Source organism: Nipponia nippon, unplaced genomic scaffold (genome assembly GCF_047370975.1).
Source record: "Nipponia nippon isolate SJK-2023a ecotype South Korea unplaced genomic scaffold, ASM4737097v1 scaffold_9, whole genome shotgun sequence".
In the NCBI taxonomy this organism is placed as follows: Eukaryota; Metazoa; Chordata; class Aves; order Pelecaniformes; family Threskiornithidae; genus Nipponia; species Nipponia nippon.
In genome coordinates, this window is record NW_028262413.1 from 14,191,397 (window position 1) to 14,202,170 (window position 10,774).

At 52.8% G+C, this 10,774-nt stretch overlaps 1 long non-coding RNA gene across 1 annotated transcript; it reads left to right on the forward strand.

Moving 5' to 3' along the window:
- Positions 1-312: 312 nt before the first annotated feature.
- Positions 313-10,774, forward strand: LOC148050105 (uncharacterized). The gene is made up of 3 exons (XR_015701490.1): positions 313-682; positions 3,625-3,970; positions 9,935-10,774. It is a non-coding gene; the product is annotated as an uncharacterized LOC148050105 (long non-coding RNA).

The following is a 10,774-nucleotide window of genomic DNA, read 5'->3' on the forward strand; positions in this document are numbered from 1 at the left end:
GTCCCGTTTTACACCAGCTCTGTGGAGGTAGGATAAGAGCCTTGTGAGAGCGAGGGCCCTTCCTAACCCCCGGGTGAGGACACAGAGACACATCATTTTAGCTTTTCACCACCTGTTTGGAAAGCTCCTATAACTGAGTGCTACGGGACTGGATGGTTTTTACAGGCATGTACCCCGGGAGCTGCTTATTTGCATTATGCATGGACCAGGGCCTAAAATAATCTGCAGTGACGCACATTTTTTGCTGTGATTTTTTTTCCCTTTTTTTTTTTCCTTTTCCAGGACTCCATTTTTCTGAACGTGCCGTGACTTTTGAGGACCGCGCATGGTTAACCAGCCCCAGGGCTCCCTGAATCAGTCCTGAATCAGCACGTCCCTGAATCAGCACGTCCGCCTGCAGACACCGAGTCGAGGGGGAGCGCTCCCCCTGGCCGTGACATGGCCACGGCGGGGAGAAGTGCCCTTCTGCTCTGCCCTGGCTTTCATCTGCAAAGCATGTAGCTGCAAGTGCCGCGTGTTTACAAATGCAGGCATTGCAAGATCCCTTGAACTGTGTCCTAGTACAAAAGAGGCTTTGAAACAAGAAACACGTTGTCATGGCATGTTCCAGGCCAGCAGCACCAGACTGAACCAGATAATTGCTGTTTCTGCTTTAGCTGCTTCATCGTGGAAAAAGCAGCAGGTATTGAGCAAGTCTTTTTTCCCTTTAGACATTTGGTATGATGCTCGGGATGGAAGGAGAGGGTCGGGAATGCCTGGGCAGGTGGGGGCAGAGGCGGGATGAGCCCAGCCGGTGCTGAGTACCGCTCCTGAACTCCACAGGGCTGGAGGCGAAATTACTCTGCTGGGTTCAGGTCGCGTAACCGTAGCCAGCAGAGCCAGTGATACTGCCCCTGGCTATGCAACATGGGGTGTTCGTGTTTTGTAACCCTGACTCACGGCATGCTGCCGGAGCCAGGAGATGTGGTTCTCACAGCCCCCCCATGCTCCAACTTTTCCCACCGCCCTTCTCCCGGCACTTCATAGCACTGGAGAAATATCCAAATACCTCTCAGCAGCAGCTGGCCAGGTAAAACTGCTAATTGGCCCCTGCATTGCATATGTCCGTTACCACCCCTGGGCTCGATGGCTGGGCAAGCAGTACCTTTGCACCGTTAGAAATGGTGGGTGCGATGGAGGGGGTGCCTGCACTCTCATGCCCATGCTCCCAGGGCACCGCGCTCCCGTGCTGGGGTTCTAAGAAATAGAAGGTAATACTTCTACCTGGCATTTTGAAATAATTTGTTTCTTATAGATTTCTCTTTCTCCCGGGTGTGTTTTTGCTCTGGGCATGTCATTCCATGGAGTCAGCTATTGCCATTAGGCCCAGTGCCTTTGGAAATGGCAAAACAGTAAAGCTCTGGCTGGGAAGGGCTTTTCACTGCATGTGCCTCGTTAAAAACTGCAAAACTGGGGAAAGCTGGGTAACACCACACAGCTGAGGGAAAACAGAGGAGTTTGGGACTAGTTTGCAAGAAGTATCTCCTCTTGTTCATGCTGCTGCCCTCAGGAAAACGGGACCTGGATAGGGTCTGTCCCAGGCTGGTTGCTCCTGGCCTCCCTGTACCTGACTCGTTACATCCACACAGAGCTGCAATCCTGCGCGGGACTCAGGCTGCCGACAGTCCTGCGGCATGGCCGGGTTAAGGCAGGTCTGGTTAAGGCAGGTAGGTGTCTCCCGCGGGACGCTGGACCTTCGGCCAGCTCAGCGCTGCCCCGTGCCCATGCGTGTCCATCCACCTCTGTGCTGGGCTGCGGCTGGGGAACCTGCTCTGCGGGGGTGAAAATGCTGACTGGGAAGGGCTGGGTCAGCCATCTGCAGCCTTGGGCTTGTCCCCAGAGATCCGTTTTATCTACTGTCCCAACCTCTGCTTTTTATTCCATTACCCAGGATGGGATGCCGCTTTATTGTTTTCTGAACAACAGCTCACCCAAAAAATGGTGGCAGTGGTCTGTTATCACCAGAGCTGTCACACAAGAAGGAATAATTAGTTTTCTCTCTGCAATACAGGTTTATCTTTCCTTCAGCCTGTGGTGCTGCTGGAAGTATTGCAATGTTCCCTTCTCCCGTGCGGGGCTTTCCCGGTATCCTCACTGCGTGCCTCCTTTCAATAGCAGCTAGAAAAAAGGCAAAGATATATTCTTCTTTGAAAGTACTGATGAATATGCAAACAGTTAGGCCTGAAATATTACTTATCCTTGTCATGGGGCACGCACAGAGTTCGTATTTGCACTTTTGCCTGAGGATGTATACAACATGAATGTGGAGCTGAGCAGCTTACAGAAGATTTAACTCTTATTTCTATTCTGGACACCGAATCATTAATAAGGTTATGCCCATGTTCAGGGCCTTTCCCAGCACTCTCCTCCTGCTGCAGCAGGGGTTTGGAAACCTGCCGGCAGAGTTTTAGTTCAGCTATTGATTGGTGTGCAGCAGGAGCAATATTTCATCCCGAATGGAAGCAGTCGCTGATGATTATCGTGTGGTATTAGCACGTGTCGTTGTGAAATTGGTGTGATTTGAGATGAAATGTGACCTATGGGCATAGACAACCACATTCTAATGTGTTCTAGCTGCGTTACGCTGCATGGGTAACGCTGGGGCTTGATGAGCTATTACTGTTGCTGGTACCATGCTGATTAAAAACCCCAGCTTGCTCCTGCTCCCATTGAAATCAGTGGGAGGTCTGTCATTGCCTTCAGTGAGTGCTGGACCGGATCCAGATTTCACTTCATAGTATGCATTATTCCATAGGATTAAAGAGGCACCGGGAGTGGGATTCCTCTCCCTCACTGATCTCCACTGCTTAGACATTTGCCTTGGTGGTCAGGACACGAGGTACCCGACCTGGTTTCGGTGACTACCCAGGGAGGGGACGAGTGGTGTTTTCTCTGCGGCGGCTACAACAGCTGTACAAGCAGCAGCCCCAGAGGTGCCAAAATATCATGCTCCCGAGGGTCAGCCAAGGCTGGGGTGCTGCTCTGGGGGTGCAGATTAAACGTGAGGTGCTGGGCAGCCCCAGAGCATACCTGGGCAACCCCCCTTGAACGAGCACATCTGGGTGGTATGGGGACAGGGCAGGTGGGGAGGCTCCACTTGCCATTGGTGAGACAGGGGTTCCTGTAAAGTGTTCCCCTCACAGTCAAAGCGTGCGACCCCACCAGCATGCCAGAGCCCCAGTTCACAAATGAAAAAGCCCGAGCACCCCCCAGGAGCCTCGGAAGAAGCCCCGGCTCTGCGCACACCGGTCAGGAGTCGGCTGGGGAGGGGTTTTTGCTGGTTCTTGATTTCAAATGAGCGTTTGACCTCAAAGCCGTACCGGCTGCTCTGGGGCTGAATTCCCCTTGTGGTTTGGGAGGGCTCCTCAGGGCACCACGGCGGCTGCAAGCGCAGATCCCACCGGGGCCTTGCCCGTCCCCGTCCCCACCGCGCGTCCAGCCCCGCCGGCCGAGCCTTTGGGTGGAGGATGACTCAGGGCCCCGTGCAGGAAGGGCTGCGGAGGGAGGGGGTGGCAGTGACCCCCCCCCCAGTGCTGCTGGGGAACTGAAGCAATCTGTTTATCATGGAAAAACTGCTCTTTGCAGCAATTCAAATGGAAACTTCCCAGAATGACTATTGCAGAGCTTTCCCCTTGAATCACCTCGCCTCCGAAGAGCTGCTTTCTAAGACGATGCCCTCGGGAAAGCTGTCATCGGCCTCCGCTGCGCCTCGGTGGCTCCCTCCCTGCAGTGCAGCCTGCCTTGGTCTCTTCTCGGGCCTGTTTCTATCAGAGCATCTCTGTTCGGTTTCCCTGGATGGAAGTGTTTGATGAGCAAAAGCAGGTCCAGGAGTGCAGGAGCCTCTGAAAGCTACGGGCTGGAGCTCAACTCGGGGGCTGAGCCTGGGTTTTGGTCTGCAGACCACACCAGGGGCTTGCCCCAGGAGGGACAGGTAAGTGACCACTAGCATGGAGGTGTCCCACGAGCCGTGCCGCTTGGTTTTGGAGGATGAAAGGCCAGAGGATGGTGGTCAGCCCTGCTGCCCTGTGCCAGGCACCGGGCACTCACCCCAACTCGGGGACCACCCTGGGATGGAGACTCTGACAGCAGCATCCACCACCATCTCGCAAAGGCCATTTGCCTCTTTTCCCTGCCCGCTGGCTGCCCGTCACCCTTTCCATGGTTTAAATGAGTGTCCAAAGGTCATGGAGAATTCAGCCTCTGCCCAGCGGCTCACGTAGCCGAATGAATAAGAAGTGAGTGTGCGACGCCTGACTCAATCCGCTCCCGTGTGCAAACCCAGTGGGCACTTTGCATCCCTTACTGACTTGGCCACTGCAAAACCTGCACCGGTGGAAAGCATGGAGCACGAGCGTGGCCTGCCGAGCCATGCCTGCAGCCCGCGAGCCTTGCACAAGGCCCCTCGCCCAGCATATGGCCCCCAAGAGATGCTCCCCGAGCAGCCAGGGTGGCTCATCCCTGGCGGCAGGCAGGGCAGCAGGCAGGGCAGCGGGCACGCTGCCTCCACCATGAGGCGTTTCCGGGCCAGCGTAACCACAACTGCGTGTAAAGCTCTGAGTCGTCAGCCTCGCAGATTGGGAAAAGATATGAAGGAGCTGGGTGTCGCAAGGGGTGGGCAGCCACAGAGCCGGGCAGGGGGCAGGGAGGCAGGGCAGGTTATGGCACCCCAGTGATCCCGGCTGCCACCCTTAGAGCAAAGCTGCTGGGGATTTTTCTGCATTTATTCCTGTCGTGCCCATGGTGCTCGTCCCCATAGTAACAGAGCAGCCCGGCACTGCGTCGCTCGGTGACATCCCTGGTCCCCAGGCAGGAACTGAGGCCTCCAAGGCCGTACCCTGGCACGTGCCGTACCCCAGCGCATGCTGTACCCCAACACCTCGATGGGGCACACAAGCCCAGGGATGGCTTTCCTGCACTTCAGAGCACGTCAAGTTTTCAGTTTCTCTACAGCCCTGGAAAAGCAAACGAGCTGCCAGCCGAGGGGATGGCACAGCCAAGCAGGCATGGAGCTGGCCAGGACCTGGTAGGAGCTTGCCCAGGGCAGAGGGATGGCTGGTGGCAGAGGCTTGTCCCCAGGACTGGTGGCAGATGCTCGTCCCCAGTGCCCGCAGCAAGTGGTGGCACACTGGGGCTCGCTGGTTCGCTGGTGCGAACGCCATGCCAGCGGTCAGCCGGGCACCTGCTCTGGCAGAGCAGGCGCTGCCACGCATGTGATGAGCATGAGCCCCGGCTGCTGCGCGCTGGTGAGGCATTAACCACAGAGGGGTTTTCCAGCTGCAGCCGGGCTCCGGCAAACACCTGGGAACTTGAGGTCAGGAGGTATTTGCAACATGAGCTTTTTGAACCCAGGAGTGAGGCAAAGGTGTTTTTTAAGGAGACTGGCAAGACCGAGATCTCCATGCAGATCCTGGAGCCACTCGGAAGATGAGTCAAAGGATTCCTGAAACAATTACAGCTGTGAGGTGCAGCCGCACCGACACATCCACCATCAGCAGCACTGCCAGGCTCCCTTGGCCAGCTGTTCACGCTTTCTGTTTAATAAGACATATTAGGCAATTTCCCATTAAAAATGTTTATGGGAATATATAAATTCACTTATACAGAACTTGCTTGGCCCTTTGTGCACAGAGTGGTAGTGAGAGTGACTTGAATTGTTATAAATCTATCAAGAAAGCTTGAGATGGAGCCCACTGCACAGTGAGGGGGTGGATGACTGGGAGCCGCGGTGGGGGCTGAGGTCCTCCAGGTGCCGGGACGGGAGCTGGTGTGGGTGCATACGTCTACAAGACCTTGCTCAGTGGGATGTAGCACCCCACTGAGCAGGACAGGGCCACGACGGGACCTGTACCACGTCCCTCAGCGCTCAGCCGCAGGCAGCGTGGGCTGGGTTTTCCCTTGTGTGATTTCCCGATGGCCGCAGGAAGAGCATGCACAGACCCGATCTGGATTAAATCAAAGGAATTTTTTTTTTTTTTCATTTGCTGTCTTACGTGCTGACCACCAAACCACATCCTTCGAGCCTGAGCCCAGCACAGTGAAACAAAAACTAGGCCAGGGTTTTTTGCTGTTTTTTTTTTTTTTCTTTCTTTTCCCTTAGTGCATCAGTTGGGTGCAAAGCTGGCACATGCCCCTCCTCCAGCCCCTCCGCTCCCCGCAGAGCCCAGCACATCCTCACGGAATTGCCCCCTCCCAGGGCATCCCGGCGTTTCCCCCACCCCGATTACCCTGAGCGAACCACTTGCAGCTCCACGTGAAACCTGGGAACTATCCAGATTACGTCCACTGAGCACAGCGTCAGTGGGGAGCAAATACAGAGGAATAATAACTAAAGACATCCTGGCAGATCATGTTGTCAGGACCTAATAAGATGCAACACAGGGATTCTACTTAGCTCTCACCCGACTGCATTAAGCAGGCGAGTGTTTTACAGTCTGACCGCAACATTGGAGCAAACTGGAGGGGACCCATCGGCAAAGAGCCCCCAGTTGCTGGCAGGAGCGGTGGCCGCAGTGTGACACCATTCCCCGGGCAGGACTTGAGAGCAAGGCTTGCATCAGTCGCGATCTGCCTGCATAGGGAAGTTCTCACGTTTAAAGAACAGAGAGCAGCTTTATTGTTTTATTTTGCAAACCAAAACCAGCCGGGAGTTTCTGAAGTGTCTGCCATCGCCGCAGAGAGCTGTTTAGTCATGCCTGGTGTGTATGCATGTGAGACAGAGTGTAGGGGAGGGAGTCTCTAGGACTTTGCAAAGATTAAAGATTTATGCTGACCCTTGAATCTGATCCAAGGCTACTAATCTGCCCTGATCCTATCGTCTGCTCAGGGTGGATCTATTTCACTTTCCTTTATGGTACTCCTGACTCACTCCACTCCCACTCCAGGCCAGCCCAGTGGGAATGGGAAGCACTACCACATATTTGTTTGGGTTTGCATTTAAAGCTCTGGACCTGTAGTGGGTGCAGCTCATAAAGGAAACCAGTGTGGATAAGATATGGGTGAGCTGAATGCTTGGAAACCACTCCCAAACACAAGCTAAAGTGGTTTGAAATCAAGGTGGAGTGATGTACAGAAGGCACAATACTTGGCAGCTACGCCCAACGTGTGAGAAAGGCATTTAAATCCAAGGTGGTAAGGTAGGCAGGGCATCCATCCTGCTTCCGAGGGAGACAGCTCATTGCCTTGCAGGGTCTGTAACGCCAGGTGTAACCTCTCCAGCAGAGAACTGGGTATCGACCCCCTCCATCTGCCCACCCACCCTCTCCGACTCTGTACTTTGCACCCTGTGAGACCTCCGCGGGCCTGCGGGAAGCCGTGCCGGGGGTACCGCTCATGCCCTGGCACCGCTCCACCTGGGAAATGGCTTGCTTGCGTTCCACCACCCTGTACTGAAATGCTCCTGATGGCTGCTGGGGATTTAGTAAGACAAACAAAGTGTAGAGGAGAATACAGACCTGATTTTGTTGAGGGCAGAATAAATCTCCTCTGCCCTTGCAAAAAAAGGTGTGGCAGAAAGAGAACTAGGAGCTTTCCATGCCCCCCTGCCCCCGGCTCTCCTCTGCCTCAGCCACACGTGTCAGACTTGGTCTGGAGGAAGGCTGGGGATGCCAGAGCCACTCGGCCTGCATGCCAGCCGGGCTGGGGATGGATAACACCCACCCAGGCACCGCCGGCGGTACCGGAGCCACAGGCAGACAAGCAAATGGTGTCAGTCATAGGGACCTGGCCCGTGGCTGAACTGACCAAGAGATGAAGAGTGCCGTGTATCCTATTTCAGATCCCCTGGGACATCCTGTTCTCCTGATAACTGACGATATGTAAATATAGCGAATGCAAAGCGAGGCACTTTCCTACCATGCCTTGCTCAGGCTGCATATAGAAAGGGGCTGAAACCTAGCAACGCAGTTGGAAACACCCATCTGCAACTGTGAAATAGGCATCATGCTTTATTTTTAGTTTAAAATGAAGTTCCTGTTTGTAAGGCCAGACGGGTTACAGGAAAAAAAATGATGAAGCGGGATCATTTACTGCGACTTTTCTTTTCACGTGTCCTTCCTTCCTTCCTCCCTTCCTCCCTCCTGAGAAATAGGATGTAGCGCATCGCTATTCCAGGCTGCAGTACTCGCTCACAGGAACGCTGGTTTCTGCTCCCTCCGAAGAGGCCCATTACGCCTTGTGTAACAAAAGACACCAGTCTCCCAACCACGCCAATTACCCTTGATTTCTAGTTGCTACATGAAGGCGCTTATCTCATGTAAATGAAACGCTGTCTTCACACTGACTCGCACTTCCTTTCTCTTTCATCAGAGTTTTGGGCTGCCCCTGCCAGGCGGGGGTGAAGGGCAGGTCAGGCAGCGGGACTGGGGATCCCTCCCCATCTGATCAGCCGAATCCCCCTCCTCCCCAGGCAGCTGATCAGACCCAGCAGCGGCCGGGGTGGACCGAAAGATTGGGCCAGGTCAGCCAAACGAGCCTTTTTAACTAGCAAAGCCAAGCACTAATTAGTCTGGTGTCTAATTCCTTGATCCAGCACCCAGGCCCTGTATTTCTCCTTCAGGCCAGGGTCACCCAGACGCCACGGAAGGAGAACTGCCAGGATGAGTTTTGGCAGGCGCCCACGCGTTTTTCTCCTTCCCGTGCCCCAGAAGGGAAAGGTAATTGCGAGCTGACAGGAGGGAAACTGCGAGCTGCTGATGGGAATTCCCAGCTGAGGGGTTTCAAGAGCGGTGGGAGCTTTGGTGTACGGATTAGGTTGCTTATATATACTATAGTGTGAAGGAAACAGGCAGTTTTGCTAATTCCCTTGCACTTTAGTTTAATAAAGTAGGATTTGTCTGGTGGGAAAGTGTAACAGTGGGATTTAAGCTGTGTGAGTCTCATGACTGGTACTTGCGTAGCGGGGTGGGAAGAAGCAATGCATCATTTGCATTCTGTCTCTTCTGTGCTCCTGTGGTTTTAAACATGATTTCTGAGTGCCCACAGCTTTGGATGAGCTTTATTTGGGATTAAGTTTATTAAAAAAATCTGTATGCAGATACCCGCACTAAATTCTGTAGCCCAGTTTTTCAGAAACCAGAGTGCCCTATGCCTAGGGAGAACCAAGACCGCTCGGTTTTTTAAGTGCCGTATATCAAGACTCACATAAATTGAAAAAGGATAAAGAGGGGGATGGACAGAAGGAGAAGGGGCAAATTAATATTCTGTTACAGCCTCTGTAGGGAAACGAGATCCTTCTGCTTCTGGTTTTAATGAGAAAAGCCCCAATGGAAATTTTAAATCTGGATCTGCATCAAATCCTCAAAGTTCAGGGAGTTTAGAACGAGGAGTTCGGTCCAGTCCATCATGCATCAGAGCTATCTGCAAAATTCACATCCTAATGTTTTTTTCCAGCAATGAATTTTGCCAAAGATGCATGCTTGGATGTGAGGTATTCTTCTTTTTCATCCCTTTTGCTAATTTAATTCCCAGATCTAAATCAAATTTTTCCATCTCAGAGTTCCATGAGCTGGGATGCATTGTTTGCAGTTATGAAGCCGTTACAGCTTTGTTATGCCCTGTATTGCATGTTGAGATGTCAGAGGTGTTTGCCTGCCTGCAATAGAAACGACCGAGTGAAGGGGAGGCCTGAAGGTTAGGCACTGGGTTGGTTTATTGCCAAATGGAGTCAAAGCTTTCTGATGCGATAGTGAGCAAATCGTTACATTGCTCCTGCACTTTGTTTTCTCATTATTAAAAGAGGATAAACCCCAACCACTTATTGGAATATGCACAAATATGCCATTGATGAGGGCCCTGAGCAACTGGGCAGATTTCCTGAGGAGCCTTGAAACAGCAAGGCACAGAAGCCACATGCTGGGCTCTCCCTTATTTTTATTCTTTCTTGTTTTCTTGGTTGTAGAATAAGAGCTAATCAGAGTGATGCTCTCCAGCAGGCTTTTGTATATGGCATTACAGTAAAATCCTAAATTCCCTTTCCTGCTCATGCATATAAAGCAGGAAGAACTAGGATGGCTGCAGACTATTTCTATTTTCCGATGATTTAGCCAAGGAGAAAATAACTATATAGTAGGAAGAATGAGCATTTGATAGGAAATAATCTTGCAGCGCAGCTCTCTGACATGATGGCATGTGAGGCGCCCAGCTTCCTGAGACGACTGTGGTCCGCGAAATGCCAATGGGGAATGTAACTTCCAGTGGAGACGACAAAGAATGATAAAGACAACCAGAGAATGCAGAATCCAATGCAAAAGAGACTGTAGACCGGCTGGGTGCTCCCTTCTGCTCCTCATCAAGAAATGGTTCCAGCATCAACATATGTAAAGTTCCTCCTGTTCCGTTTAGGACTCGTACTAGGTGCTGAGGCAATGAGTCGAGTATTTGGCTGGTGTAAAACAGTGCAGCTCAACTGACTTGGTTCATGTGAGGATGTTTGTACTGTAGATGTGTTGCTTCTTCCCCCACTAAGGGCAAAGACATCGCCTGGGACTTGCCCCTCGCACTTGAAGCAAGTCGGACACTCCCTCACCGCAAGGCAAGAGCGCGGGCAGCTTCTCCGCATTGATGTAGGACCGCAGCAGAGGGTGATACCTGAGCAAAAACTCAGGCTTCCTTGCGCATCGCTTCATAGTGTCTGGTCTGCAGCCTGCAAGTGAAGCTACAGCTCCCAACACCCGGCATCTGTGCCTGACTCTGGCTGCCCGCTACCTTTGGGCACATCGCTTCTCCTGTCTCTGCCTCA